Here is a 12,981-nt window from a genome sequence, read left to right on the forward strand (position 1 = left end):
CCAGCAGGACAGGCCCAGTGGCCTGCTGGTACGACAGACACGTCACCCCAATTGGAGTAGGGGCAGAACAGAGCCGCCACCAGCTCCCAGAACAGGCCCAGTGACCTGCCGGCGTGGTAGCCACGACACCCCAATTGGAATAAGGAGAGAGCAGAGCCGCCGCCCGCACCTGCAGGAAAGAAACGCAAGCAGTATGAAAAGACAAGGAAAGAAAGGACCACAAGCAATGCAGGTCAACGCAACTTTAGAAGAGGTAACAGCTGCAGCAGATGGAATGTCAGATAAAGAATTCAGGATATACATGCTTCAGATGATCTGGAGTATCAAGGAAGACATTAAACAGCAAAATCAGACAATGAAAGATCACTTCGACAACGAATTACGCAAACAAATCCAGGAAGCAAAGGATCAACTATACAGGGAGATAGAGGTTATAAAAAACAAGCAATCAGAAATCCTAGAAATGCAGGAAGCAATAAACCAACTTAAAAACTCAATGGAGAATACTACCAACAGAGTAGAACACTTAGAAGATAGAACATCAGACAATGAAGACAAAGTATTTCAACTGGAAAAGAACATAGACAGCTCAGCAAGACTGTTAAGAAACCATGAGCAGAACATCCAAGAAATATGGGATAACATTAAGAGACCAAACTTAAGAGTCATTGGGATACAGGAAGGTACAGAGCTCCAAACCAAAGGAATGAGCAGTCTATTCAATGAAATAATACAAGAAAACTTCCCAGACTTGAAGAATGAGACAGAATCCCAAATCCTAGAAGCCTACAGGACGCTGAATGTGCAAAATCATAAGAGATCCACACCTAGACACATTATAATGAAGATGCCCAACATACAGAATAAGGAGAGAATTTTAAAAGCTACAAGAGAAAGGAAGCAGATTACATTTAGGGGCAAGCCAATCAGGATAACAGCTGATCTTTCAACACAGACTCTGAAAGCTAGAAGATCCTGGAATAACATATTTCAAACACTGAAAGATAATGGGTTCCAACCAAGAATTGTGTATCCAGCGAAATTAAGCTTCAGGATGGAGAATGAAATTAAAACCTTCCACGATAAACAAAAGTTTAAAGAATTCGCAGCTAGAAAACCATCTCTTCAAAACATCCTAGCCAAAGTATTACAGGAAGAGGAAATGGAAAATAACAATGAAAACCAACAGTGGGAGGTAGGACAGTAAAGGGGGGGGGGAAACAATCAAAGAGGAAAACAAACAATGTTTAGTAACAGAAATAAACAAATATGGCTGGAAGAACAACCCATATTTCAATAATAACCCTAAATGTTAATGGCTTAAACTCACCAATTAAGAGACACAGGCTAGTAGAATGGATCACAAAACAAGACCCAACAATATGCTGCCTACAGGAGACGCATTTGATAGGAAAAGACATACATAGGCTGAAGGTGAAAGGTTGGGAAAAATCATATCACTCATATGGACTTCGGAAACAAGCAGGCGTGTCCATACTCATATCAAATAAAATAGATTTCAAGCCAAAGTTATTCAAAAGAGATAAAGAGGGACACTACATACTGCTTAAGGGAACCATACACCAACAAGACATAACAATCATAAATATTTATGCCCCAAACAATGGTGCAGCTATGTTCGTCAAACAAACTCTTCTCAAGTTCAAGAGTCTAATAGACCACCACACCATAATCATGGGAGACTTCAACACACCTCTCTCGCCACTGGACAGATCTTCCAAACAAAAGTTGAATAAGGAAACTATAGAACTCAATAACACTATTAATAACCTAGACCTAATTGACATATATAGAGTATACCACCCAACATCAAGCAGTTACACTTTTTTCTCAGCAGCACATGGATCCTTCTCAAAAATAGATCATATATTATGTCACAGGGCAACTCTTAGACAATATAAAGGAGTAGAGATATTACCATGCATCTTATCTGATCATAATGGAATGAAACTGAAAATCAACGATAAAAGAAGGAAGGAAAAAGCATACATCAATTGGAGAATGAACAATAGGTTACTGAATGATCAATGGGTTATAGAAGACATCAAGGAGGAAATTAAAAAATTCTTAGAGATAAATGAAAACACAGACACAACATATCGGAATCTATGGGACACATTGAAAGCAGTTCTAAGAGGAAAATTCATTGCTTGGAGTTCATTCCTTAAAAAAAGAAAAAACCAACAAATAAATGATCTCATACTTCATCTCAAAATCCTTGAAAAAGAAGAGCAAAACAACAGCAAAAGAAGTAGAAGGCAAGAAATAATTAAAATCAGAGCTGAAATTAATGAAATCGAAAAAAAAGAAACAATTGAAAAAATTGACAAAACTAAAAGTTGGTTCTTTGAAAAAATAAACAAAATCGACAGACCCTTAGCGATGCTAGTGAAGAGAAGAAGAGAGAGAACTCAAATTACTAGCATACGGGATGAAAAAGGCAATATCACAACAGACACTTCAGAAATACAGAAGATAATCAAAAACTATTTTGAATCCTTATACTCCAATAAATTAGAAGATAGTGAAGGCATAGATAAATTTCTTAAGTCATATGATCTGCCCAGATTGAGTCAGGAGGATATAGAAAACCTAAACAGACCAATATCAATTGAGGAAATAGAAGAAACCATAAAAAGACTACCAACTAAGAAAAGCCCAGGTCCCGATGGGTATACAGCAGAATTTTACAAAACCTTTAAAGAAGAACTAATACCAATACTTTTCAAGCTACTTCAGGAAATAGAAAAGGAGGGAGAACTTCCAAATTCATTCTATGAGGCCAACATCACCCTGATACCTAAACCAGACAAAGACACTTCAAAGAAAGAAAACTACAGACCAATATCTCTAATGAACCTAGATGCAAAAATCCTCAATAAAATTCTGGCGAATCGGATACAAAAACATATAAAAAAAATTGTACACCATGATCAAGTAGGATTCATCCCTGGGATGCAAGGCTGGTTCAATATACGGAAATCAATAAATGTTATTCACCACATCAATAGACTTAAAAATAAGAACCATATGATCATCTCGATAGATGCGGAAAAAGCATTTGACAAAGTACAGCATCCCTTTATGTTCAAAACTCTAGAAAAACTAGGGATAACAGGAACATACCTCAATATTGTAAAAGCAATCTATGCTAAGCCTCAGGCTAGCATTATTCTGAATGGAGAAAAACTGAAGGCATTCCCTCTAAAATCTGGAACAAGACAGGGATGCCCTCTCTCTCCACTTCTCTTCAACATAGTTCTCGAAACACTGGCCAGAGCAATTAGACAGACGAAAGAAATTAAAGGCATAAAAATAGGAAAAGAAGAAATTAAATTATCACTATTTGCAGATGATATGATTCTATATCTAGCAGACCCAAAAGGCTCTACAAAGAAACTATTAGAGCTAATAAATGAATTCAGCAAAGTGGCAGGATTTAAAATCAACACGCATAAATCAAAGGCATTCCTGTATATCAGCGACAAATCCTCTGAAATGGAAATGAGGACAACCACTCCATTCAAAATATCTTCAAAAAAAATAAAATACTTGGGAATCAACCTAACAAAAGAGGTGAAAGACTTATACAATGAAAACTACAGAACCCTAAAGAGAGAAATAGAAGAAGATCTTAGAAGATGGAAAAATATACCCTGTTCATGGATAGGCAGAACTAACATCATCAAAATGGCGATATTACCAAAAGTTCTCTATAGGTTTAATGCAATGCCAATCAAAATCCCAACGGCATTTCTTGTAGAAATAGAGAAAGCAATCATGAAATTCATATGGAAAAATAAAAGACCCAGAATAGCAAAAACAATGCTAAGCAAGAAGTGTGAATCAGGCAGTATAGCGATACCAGACTTCAAACTATACTACAGAGCAATAGTAACAAAAACAGCATGGTACTGGTACCAAAACAGGCGTGTGGACCAATGGTACAGAATAGAGGACACAGAAACCAATCCACAAAACTACAACTATCTTATATTTGATAAAGGGGCTAAAAGCATGCAATGGAGGAAGGATAGCATCTTCAACAAATGGTGCTGGGAAAACTGGAAATCCATATGCAACAAAATGAAACTGAATCCCTTTCTCTCGCCATGCACAAAAGTGAATTCAAAATGGATCAAGGAACTTGATATCAAATCAGAGACGCGCCGTCTGATAGAAGAAAAAGTTGGCTACGATCTACAGTCGGTGGGGTCAGGCTCCAAATTCCTCAATAGGACACCCATAGCACAAAAGTTAATAACTAGAATCAACAAATGGGACTTACTCAAACTAAGAAGTTTTTTCTCAGCAAAAGAAACAATAAGAGAGGTAAATAGGGAGCCTACATCCTGGGAACAAATCTTTACTCCTCACACTTCAGATAGAGCCCTAATATCCAGAGTATACAAAGAACTCAAAAAATTAGACAATAAGAGAACAAACAACCCAATCAACAAATGGGCCAAGGACCTGAACAGACACTTCACAGAGGAGGACATACAGTCAATCAACAAGTACATGAAAAAATGCTCAACATCTCTAGCTGTCAGAGAAATGCAAATCAAAACCACCCTAAGATACCATCTCACTCCAGTAAGATTGGCAGCCATTAGGAAGTCAAACAACAACAAGTGCTGGCGAGGATGTGGGGAAAAGGGTACACTTGTACATTGCTGGTGGGACTGCAGATTGGTGCAGCCAATTTGGAAAGCAGTATGGAGATTTCTTGGAAAGCTGGGAATGGAGCCACCATTTGACCCAGCTATTCCCCTTCTTGGTCTATTCCCTAAAGACCTAAAAAGAGCATGCTACAGGGACACTGCTACATCGATGTTCATAGCAGCACAGTTCACAATAGCAAGACTGTGGAACCAACCTAGATGCCCTTCAATAGACGAATGGATAAAAAAAATGTGGCATTTATACACAATGGAGTATTACTCTGCATTAAAAAATGACAAAATCATAGAATTTACAGGGAAATGGATGGCATTAGAGCAGATTATGCTAAGTGAAGCTAGCCAATCCCTAAAAAACAAATGCCAAATGTCTTCTTTGATATAAGGAAAGTAACTAAGAACAGAGTAGGGACGAAGAACAGGAGAAGAAGATTAACATTTAACAGGGATGAGAGGTGGGAGGGAAAGGGAGAGAGAAGGTAAATTGCATGGTAATGGAAAGAGACCCTCAGGGTTATACAGTGGAGGGGGTAGAGAGAGAGGAGGGGAGGGGAGGGGAGAGGTGGGGAGGGGGGAGGGTGGATGATGGGAAAGGCAGCGGAGCACAACAGACACTAGTATGGCAATTTGTAAATCAATGGATGTGTAACTGATGTGAATCTGCAATCTGTGTATGGGGTGAAGGTGGGAGTTCATAACCCACTAGAATCAAAGTGTGGAATATGATATGTCAAGAAATTTGTAATGTTTTGAACAACCCACAATAAAAAATTAAAAAAAAAAAAAAAAAAAAAAAGATTAACAAATCTTTTGTTCAAAGATTAACAAATGACTAGGATTTATGAATATCAACTTATTGTACAGCTTCAGGTAGGAGAAAGAGTCATAAAGAGTGAATAGATATGTATTCATGTTAACATTAAGGTGATATAAAACAGATTGTGCATAGGTCTTATCTCATTCACAGATTTAATAAAAAGGAAAAAAACTAAAATAAAAATAAAATGAGGATATTGAAAATACAATTAAAATTAATAGAAAGAGAGTAGCAGAAAATTCAAGTGAGAGACTTGCCTTTAAAAATAACTTATATGTGATCCACAACACATTTTTTAGGAAAACTTTGAGATCTTTAAGGAAAATGAAAAAGACTGAAGGAAATGAAGAGACAGAAATTAAAAGAAAGAAGAGAGCAGAATTACATACAGGTAAAGAAACACAAAGAGATTAAAAATAAATAAAGTATGGCAAGACTACTAGATGAAAGGAAAGAACAAAAATTTGAATTGAATAAAACAGAAAATAAATTTTATTTATTTTGGGTTGTTAAACCCAAATCAATTATGGGCCAAACAAGTTTGAGAATTTCTATTAAAATGCAGAAGGAAAACACTGATGTAAATAAATGACAAGAGAAAATTTAATAGCTGTAGGGAAAAAAAAAAAAACCTGGAATGCTGGGATGTACTCCATTAAAGTGACCAGATTTATGCTTATGAGGTAAAGAGAAAGTCTTGATATTCTCCAGACCAATGAGAGAGTTTCAAAGACCAGTTAGTTTCAGATTTCTCCTTAAACATCTTATTGACTACAGGTTATGAAGAAAAATAAAATGTTTTCAAGTGGAAAAGTTTAGCATCCAAAGAATTTTATAAGTAATCTAGAACCTTGGATTATGAAGTCAGAATATCCTCACATATGTATGAACTATAAACGTTAAGCATGTAACTGTTTTAAAATAGTACAATAAAAACATAAAGCAAAACTGTGAGCAAAACATTGATGTAGTGATACAAGTTGAGAATCACTTATCTGGAAATTCAAGATCTGAAATACTACAAAGACTAAAACTTCAGCAACCCAGGCAGTAAGTCACAAATGAAAAAGTCCATACCTGACTTCATGTGACAGCAGTCAAAACACAGACCCACCAATAATACACTGTAAAATGAACCTCAGGCTACATACACAAAGTATATATGAGGTATATATGAATTTAATGTTCAAACATGGGTCACACCCCCATGTTATCTAACTATTTGTGTATATTAAAGTATTTCAACCCCTACCCCAAAAGAAAATCCCAAATCTGAAACACTTCTGGTCCCAAACAGTTGAAACAGGGAACATTCAACCTATAGTATGAAATTATACATATGGGAAATGAAATAAATTAAAATAGAATCTTAATAATTTTATTCTTGAAACCAAATATTCAGAATGTCAAAAACTTCATTTGCAAGGGAATAAAGATATAAAACACTAAAATAGAAACACTGCAATTTTTGAAATGCAGCTTAAATTAATGGAAAGAGAATAACAGAAATTCCCAACCAACAATGGACTTACATTTAAAAGAAACTTACTACAGAAGACACTTCAGTAGATATTATGAAACCATAAAATTGCTAAGCAATAATATTTTGAATATAAATGATATCTATTCTGGGGAGTAATATGAGATCAAAGTAAAAGAGATGATAATTTATAAGATTAAATAATTTGTTTATTCAAACTGCTTATACATCAATTTCTCAAAAATAAAAACAGAAATGGAAAAACAACTGGGATATGCTTTAATAGGCATAACAAAGAATGTAAATTTACAAATATAAAATGTTTTAGTAATTCAGTATGGAAAAAGCATGCTAGCAGAAAAGTGTACAAATGTATTGTTCATGCAATTTACATAAAAGAAAATAAAAAAGGACACCAAACACTGAAAACATTTTAAATTCATTTTTTAAAAAAGAATATAATGTATCATTTAAAAAGTGTCACCTTAACTTGCATGTAGGCGGTTTGTACATTATTCTTTGAAATATTTAACATAATCCTTCTTGAAGACACTAGGGACATCCAACAACTGCTTATATTTAGACAACTTTATCACAGAAATTTAAAAAGTAAAAATTGGAGAAGTGAATGAATTAATAATTTCAAAGCAATACAGTTTGAAATAAGTTAAATGCTCAAAATTAATAGTTTCAAAGCAATACAGTTTGAAATAATAAGTTAAATATTCAAAATTGAGAAATACTGTATTCATAAGAATTATTACTATCTGGGGAGCAGGAGAGGACAAGGTGTTGAGGATCCTACCAACAACATTAAGATCTTTATTTGTCAGCATATGGTGTTAGAGGGCCTATAAAATTTTTTAAAAGAAAAGTAATGTGATGATATTAATATTTTAATGATATATCACTGGTGAGGCAAGGTGAAAAGTCATAATAATTGGAAGGCAGAAAAGTAAAAACACAAAGATACCTTGGATTTAAAAGAACTTAGTGATTGAGTACATTGTGGGGTAAATTAAAGTGAAGAATCAACAATTACATCCAGGAATCTAATGAAGTCACCAAGTTAGACTGATTGGTGAAATAAATGAAACACTTGGTCATTGAGAAACACTTTGGGCAAAAACAGTTTTGCATTTAAACAATGTAATATTCCAAATAGAACTTCCAGGTCCACAAATACCCTTGCCATATGGTAGGTTTTGCATGATGTTGTAGGTATGGTTAGAATTTAGAACAAGAAGAAACCATTAAAGGATTTTAAAGAGAACATCAAGTTTTATTTTAAAAAAGTTTACTGACCCTAAATGGATAATGGATTAGAAGAAAAGAGTAGAATGGAAAACAGAAAATACAAAGGACAATTATAGTCCAAGCTTGAACCATACTGATGCCTATGGATATGGTAAGAAATCAATAAGTGTTCACAATATGACAAAGATGAGTTGTTTCAGTGACTTTGAGGTGCATGAGAAAAAAGAATACAAATTGATCTTTTGGACAGTGTATTTGGTTTACATAGTATACTAGGTTTTGGACTAGTTCTTGCAATAATAAACACTAGATTGATCTGAATCAAAGACTGAGTTCAGTTAAGTATAATTTTAGAATTTTTGAAAAGACAAGTGAATATATTAAAGATGTACTCATCTCCATGGAACAGAGAAGTAGAACCTAATATATAGACATACATAGAGATATGTATTGGGGAAACATCTTCAAATAAACAGTCTTTATATGAATAAGAGTAGATATGTTACCTAAGGTGCATTTAGAATGTGAATGGTTACTAACTCAGAAAAGCACTCTGAAAAATCCAGATGGAGGTGAGATGGAGAAGCAGAAGCAGAGGGGAAAGAGAGAAGGAGAAAAGACAGACGAAATTAAAGATTAGAGTTGTGTGGTGTCATGCAATAAAAATTTAAAAAACACCTTTTTTCATAAAAACTGAAAGAGGAGAGTTGAATTTTGTTGAGTGTTGCTGACAGGATTCATTGGATTTAGTAATAAAGAGAATTGATAAATTTGGAGCAGATACGGCCATGCAAGGATGATAAAGGAAGCTAGAGTAGATGATATTCATTCATTTCTTCATTTTTCTGATAAGTATTTATTGTGCTTTCTGGGGTCCAGCACTAGAAGAATGACCACAGTATAACTTCTTGCACAGAACGTACAGCCAGGGTAAACAAGCATTGATAAGTTAAAATAAAAATGCAAGGTGATTTCTGATGCTGTCAAGAATAATGAAAAGAATAGGGCAAATGAATAGATACAGTGGAAAGTGAGATTAGGGAGATGGGGTCTAGTAGGGTTCAAGATCTCTGATCCAGCTCACTATGATGAGAGCCCTGGAATGCAATCATGACCCCTGAGAGTGCCTCCCACTGTTAGAATTCCTACCTGCCATGGTCTGCCCTTGGTTTTCTATGCACCTTCTGCTGCGTTGAGAGTGCTAGTTTACTAACCACATAGATTTCCCTATGCATTCCTTCTATTGGACCCCTGACCTACAGACAAAGCTACTAAATGCTCTTAAGACCCAGGCAGGCTCTGTTAATTCTTATTTCTCCTGTTTTGTTCACAGTTGGAGAGATACCTCGTTAGCAACACTTTAAAACCTAATATCTTCTAGAAATTCTCATAAAAATAGATTTACAGCCACAATCTTCTCACTTTGTAGGACTTGTAATTTAGATTGCAGTGCCTTCTGGAACAGGAAAACAAAGCATAGCTGAAAGATAATTTGTTCTCAGAAGTCATTTCTAAATAACAAGAATTTGTTATTTAGTTGAATTTGAGTTGGCTGTCTTCTCTACCTGAAGATAACTTTCTATCACACAGCAAACCCCTTGATAAAATGATAACCCCAATAAGATCTTCCCATCAGTTTTCAAGACAGTGAACATAACTTAGATTTAAACTTAGATCACAGCCATAGAGCAAGGATGTGATTTGTTGAAAGACATAATTACAACGGTCAAAAAAGAGAAGAAAGAAGATGAATAAGCCATGAATCTTCCAATGACTTGAAAGCAATAGGAGGAAAATACAAATCAAAGTGTAACAGGATTCACAACCTGAAGTCCATGGGCACAGAACTCCAGAGTACCTAGTTTTTTTACTGAAATTATATACTGAATTTTGATCAAAATTCAAAATTTGAGCATGGTTTCTGCAAAATGTGTATACTTTTGCCCTATGGTAAAATTGGAAAAATCATAAGATGAACCATCAGGAAGTCAAGGACCATCTATAATTGCCTTTTTATATCATTTATTTTCTTTGTAATCAAACATATTTACACAGTTGGGAGCCTCATTGCAAAAAGGAATCTACAGACTCCATCAGATTTCTAAAGAGGTCCTACAAAATGCTTAAGGAAACCAAGAAAATAACAACAACTTGATAATTCAAAGCAGTCCTTCTGAAGACATCCTAAGTTATGGACTAAATATTTAAAAGAAACAAACTAAAAATATCTTCACAAATCAATGAGTTATATTAGGGGGAAAATTGAAATTTAGAAAGGGCCATGGTATTTGTAGCCAGCGTTGACCATAAACCTTTGTCTCAGGTTATAAAAACTTATTATTGAGCTGCAGTAATCAAGACAATGTAGCACACTGCACAAGAATAGATAAATAGACCACGCAAAACACAATAGGGAGTTATCCAGACAATCAACACGTATTGAAAATTTATGACAACTAGTGTGTGCATCAGGAAGAGGATGGGCTTTCAATAAACAATATATTAATCTAACAAATGGTTATACATGTAATCAAATTCTAAAACCCTAAAACACAGGACCTATATACTACAAACAAAACTCTAATGAATTCTCAGGAAAAAGAATAGTCCTTAAATCTCTTTTAACACTTGCATTAACCAAAATCTACTGTGTAAATCTATGTCAGAAAATGAAATTTAATATTTCTTTTTTTAATCTCCAAAGTAGAATCTACACATCCTTGGGATTTTTACAGTGTGTTGTAAATACGTATGAAATTGGCAATCTCTACAGCTCACAGTTTTTCTTTTTCAAAGAATGTCATGCTGCTTTCTTAAATTTTTTTTTGCAAGCTAATTTTTAGCAACGATAAATTGATGAACAATGAAATGGTTGTTTTTTCCTCTATATTTTGTCTTAAATGTATATTCTTAAATTTCTGATGTGGAGTGGCTAAAAAACTTATCTACATAAATGAGTGAAGGGCAGATGTTGCCCAGGATAGTGAAATATATGTTCTCCTCCAGTCAATCGTCTTTGTAATATAAAATAATTTGATTTGTTTCTCTTGTTTGCTTCTTTAATTTATAATAATAGGAAATATCATCATGCAGGAAGTTTTGCCAAAGTGACTTGTTTACAACAGAATACATGACCATTAGATATGAAAATTATTTTTGTATCAAATTACATGGATGGATTTCTAATGATTGTGCTATATGTATGATTAATACTTCAGATTGCTCTCCAATGTGAGATATGGAAACAATTTCCAAGGAAGTGCTTTGATAAGATAGTCCTTACTATGAAGTTTGCATTTTATTTTATTTTGTGTCTGTACACTTTTGCCTTTAATCTTTGGTTGTTTTCTTCTATCCCTCTCTCATTCATGCACTTTTTCTCCTTGTTAACTGTGGAATTTGGCCAAGTAGACAAACAAAAACAAAAGTCAGTAGATACTTGTGGCTATCCACAAGAATGAACCATGCTTTTTCCTTTTGAATCTGAACTCTGATAATTTGATTAATAGAGTGGAAGTGATCCTGGGTCCATTCCCAGGCCTTTAGAAACTGAGATTTAATTTAAATTTCAGTTAATATTCTCATACAAATTGATTTTACTGTAGGTAACATATATAGGGAAATTAAAATTTTTATAGTAACAAATAATTGTGGCAGCACCATTCATTGAATGTCTGTTCTTTCTCCCACTAAATTATAATTTTCTTCTGTTTCTCTCTATTGACTGGAAGTCATCATGATCATGTCTTTGGATGAAGCTGGGTCCTTCAGTGACTGCTTGGTGAAGAACATTCGACCTGCCCCCCAAAACCACTACCTTTATTTGACCCAGCTATTCTTCTCCTTAGACTATATCGAAAGGACTTAAAAACTATAGGAACACAGCCACATCAATGTTTATAGCAGCACAATTTACAATAGCTAAATTGTGGAGCCAACCTAGATGTCCTTCAGTGGATGAATGGATAAAAAAAGTGTGGCATATATACACAATGGAATCTTACTCACCATTAAAAAGAACAAAATCATAGCATTTGCAGGTAAATGGATGGCATTGTAGAAGATAATGCTAAGTGAAGTCAGCCAATCCCCCCAAAACAAATGCCAAATGTTTTCTCTGATATAAGGAGGTTGACTCATAGTGGGGTAGGGAGGGAGAGCATGATAGGAATAGATGAATTCTAGATAGGGAAGAGGGGTGGGAGGGAAAGGGAGCTGGCAGGAGATTAGCAAGGATGATGGAGTGTGATGGACATCATTTACAAAGTACATGTATGAAGACTTGCATTGGGTGTCAACATACTGTATATACAAACAGAGATATGAAAATTGTGGCATAAAGTATTAAGAATTATAATGTAAAAAAACCAAAGTACAAGTATAAAGGCATAAATTGGCATGAATATACTTTATATATAGGGATATGAAAAATTGTGCTTTATATGTGTAATAAGAATTGTAATGCTTTCCACTGTTGTCATGTATTTAAAAAAATAAAATCAATAAAAGATTTTTAAAAAGAAGAAGAATGAAACAATAAAGCCTACTATCATTAAAAAAATAAAATAAACCTATTTTTTGATAAGCCTCTGAAATTTGGTGTTTTATTGATTTGGCTGCTAGTGTTATACTGAATTAACTGAAATATAAACTGTTAAATTCTATTTGGAAATTATTCAGTTTAGATGTTAAATCCAAAGAAATATTGGACTATAATTATATGT

This window comes from Marmota monax, unplaced genomic scaffold (assembly GCF_021218885.2).
Source record: "Marmota monax isolate L192 unplaced genomic scaffold, Marmota_monax_Labrador192_F-V1.1 WCK01_AAM20220418_F8-fsc00056, whole genome shotgun sequence".
Lineage (NCBI taxonomy): Eukaryota > Metazoa > Chordata > Mammalia > Rodentia > Sciuridae > Marmota > Marmota monax.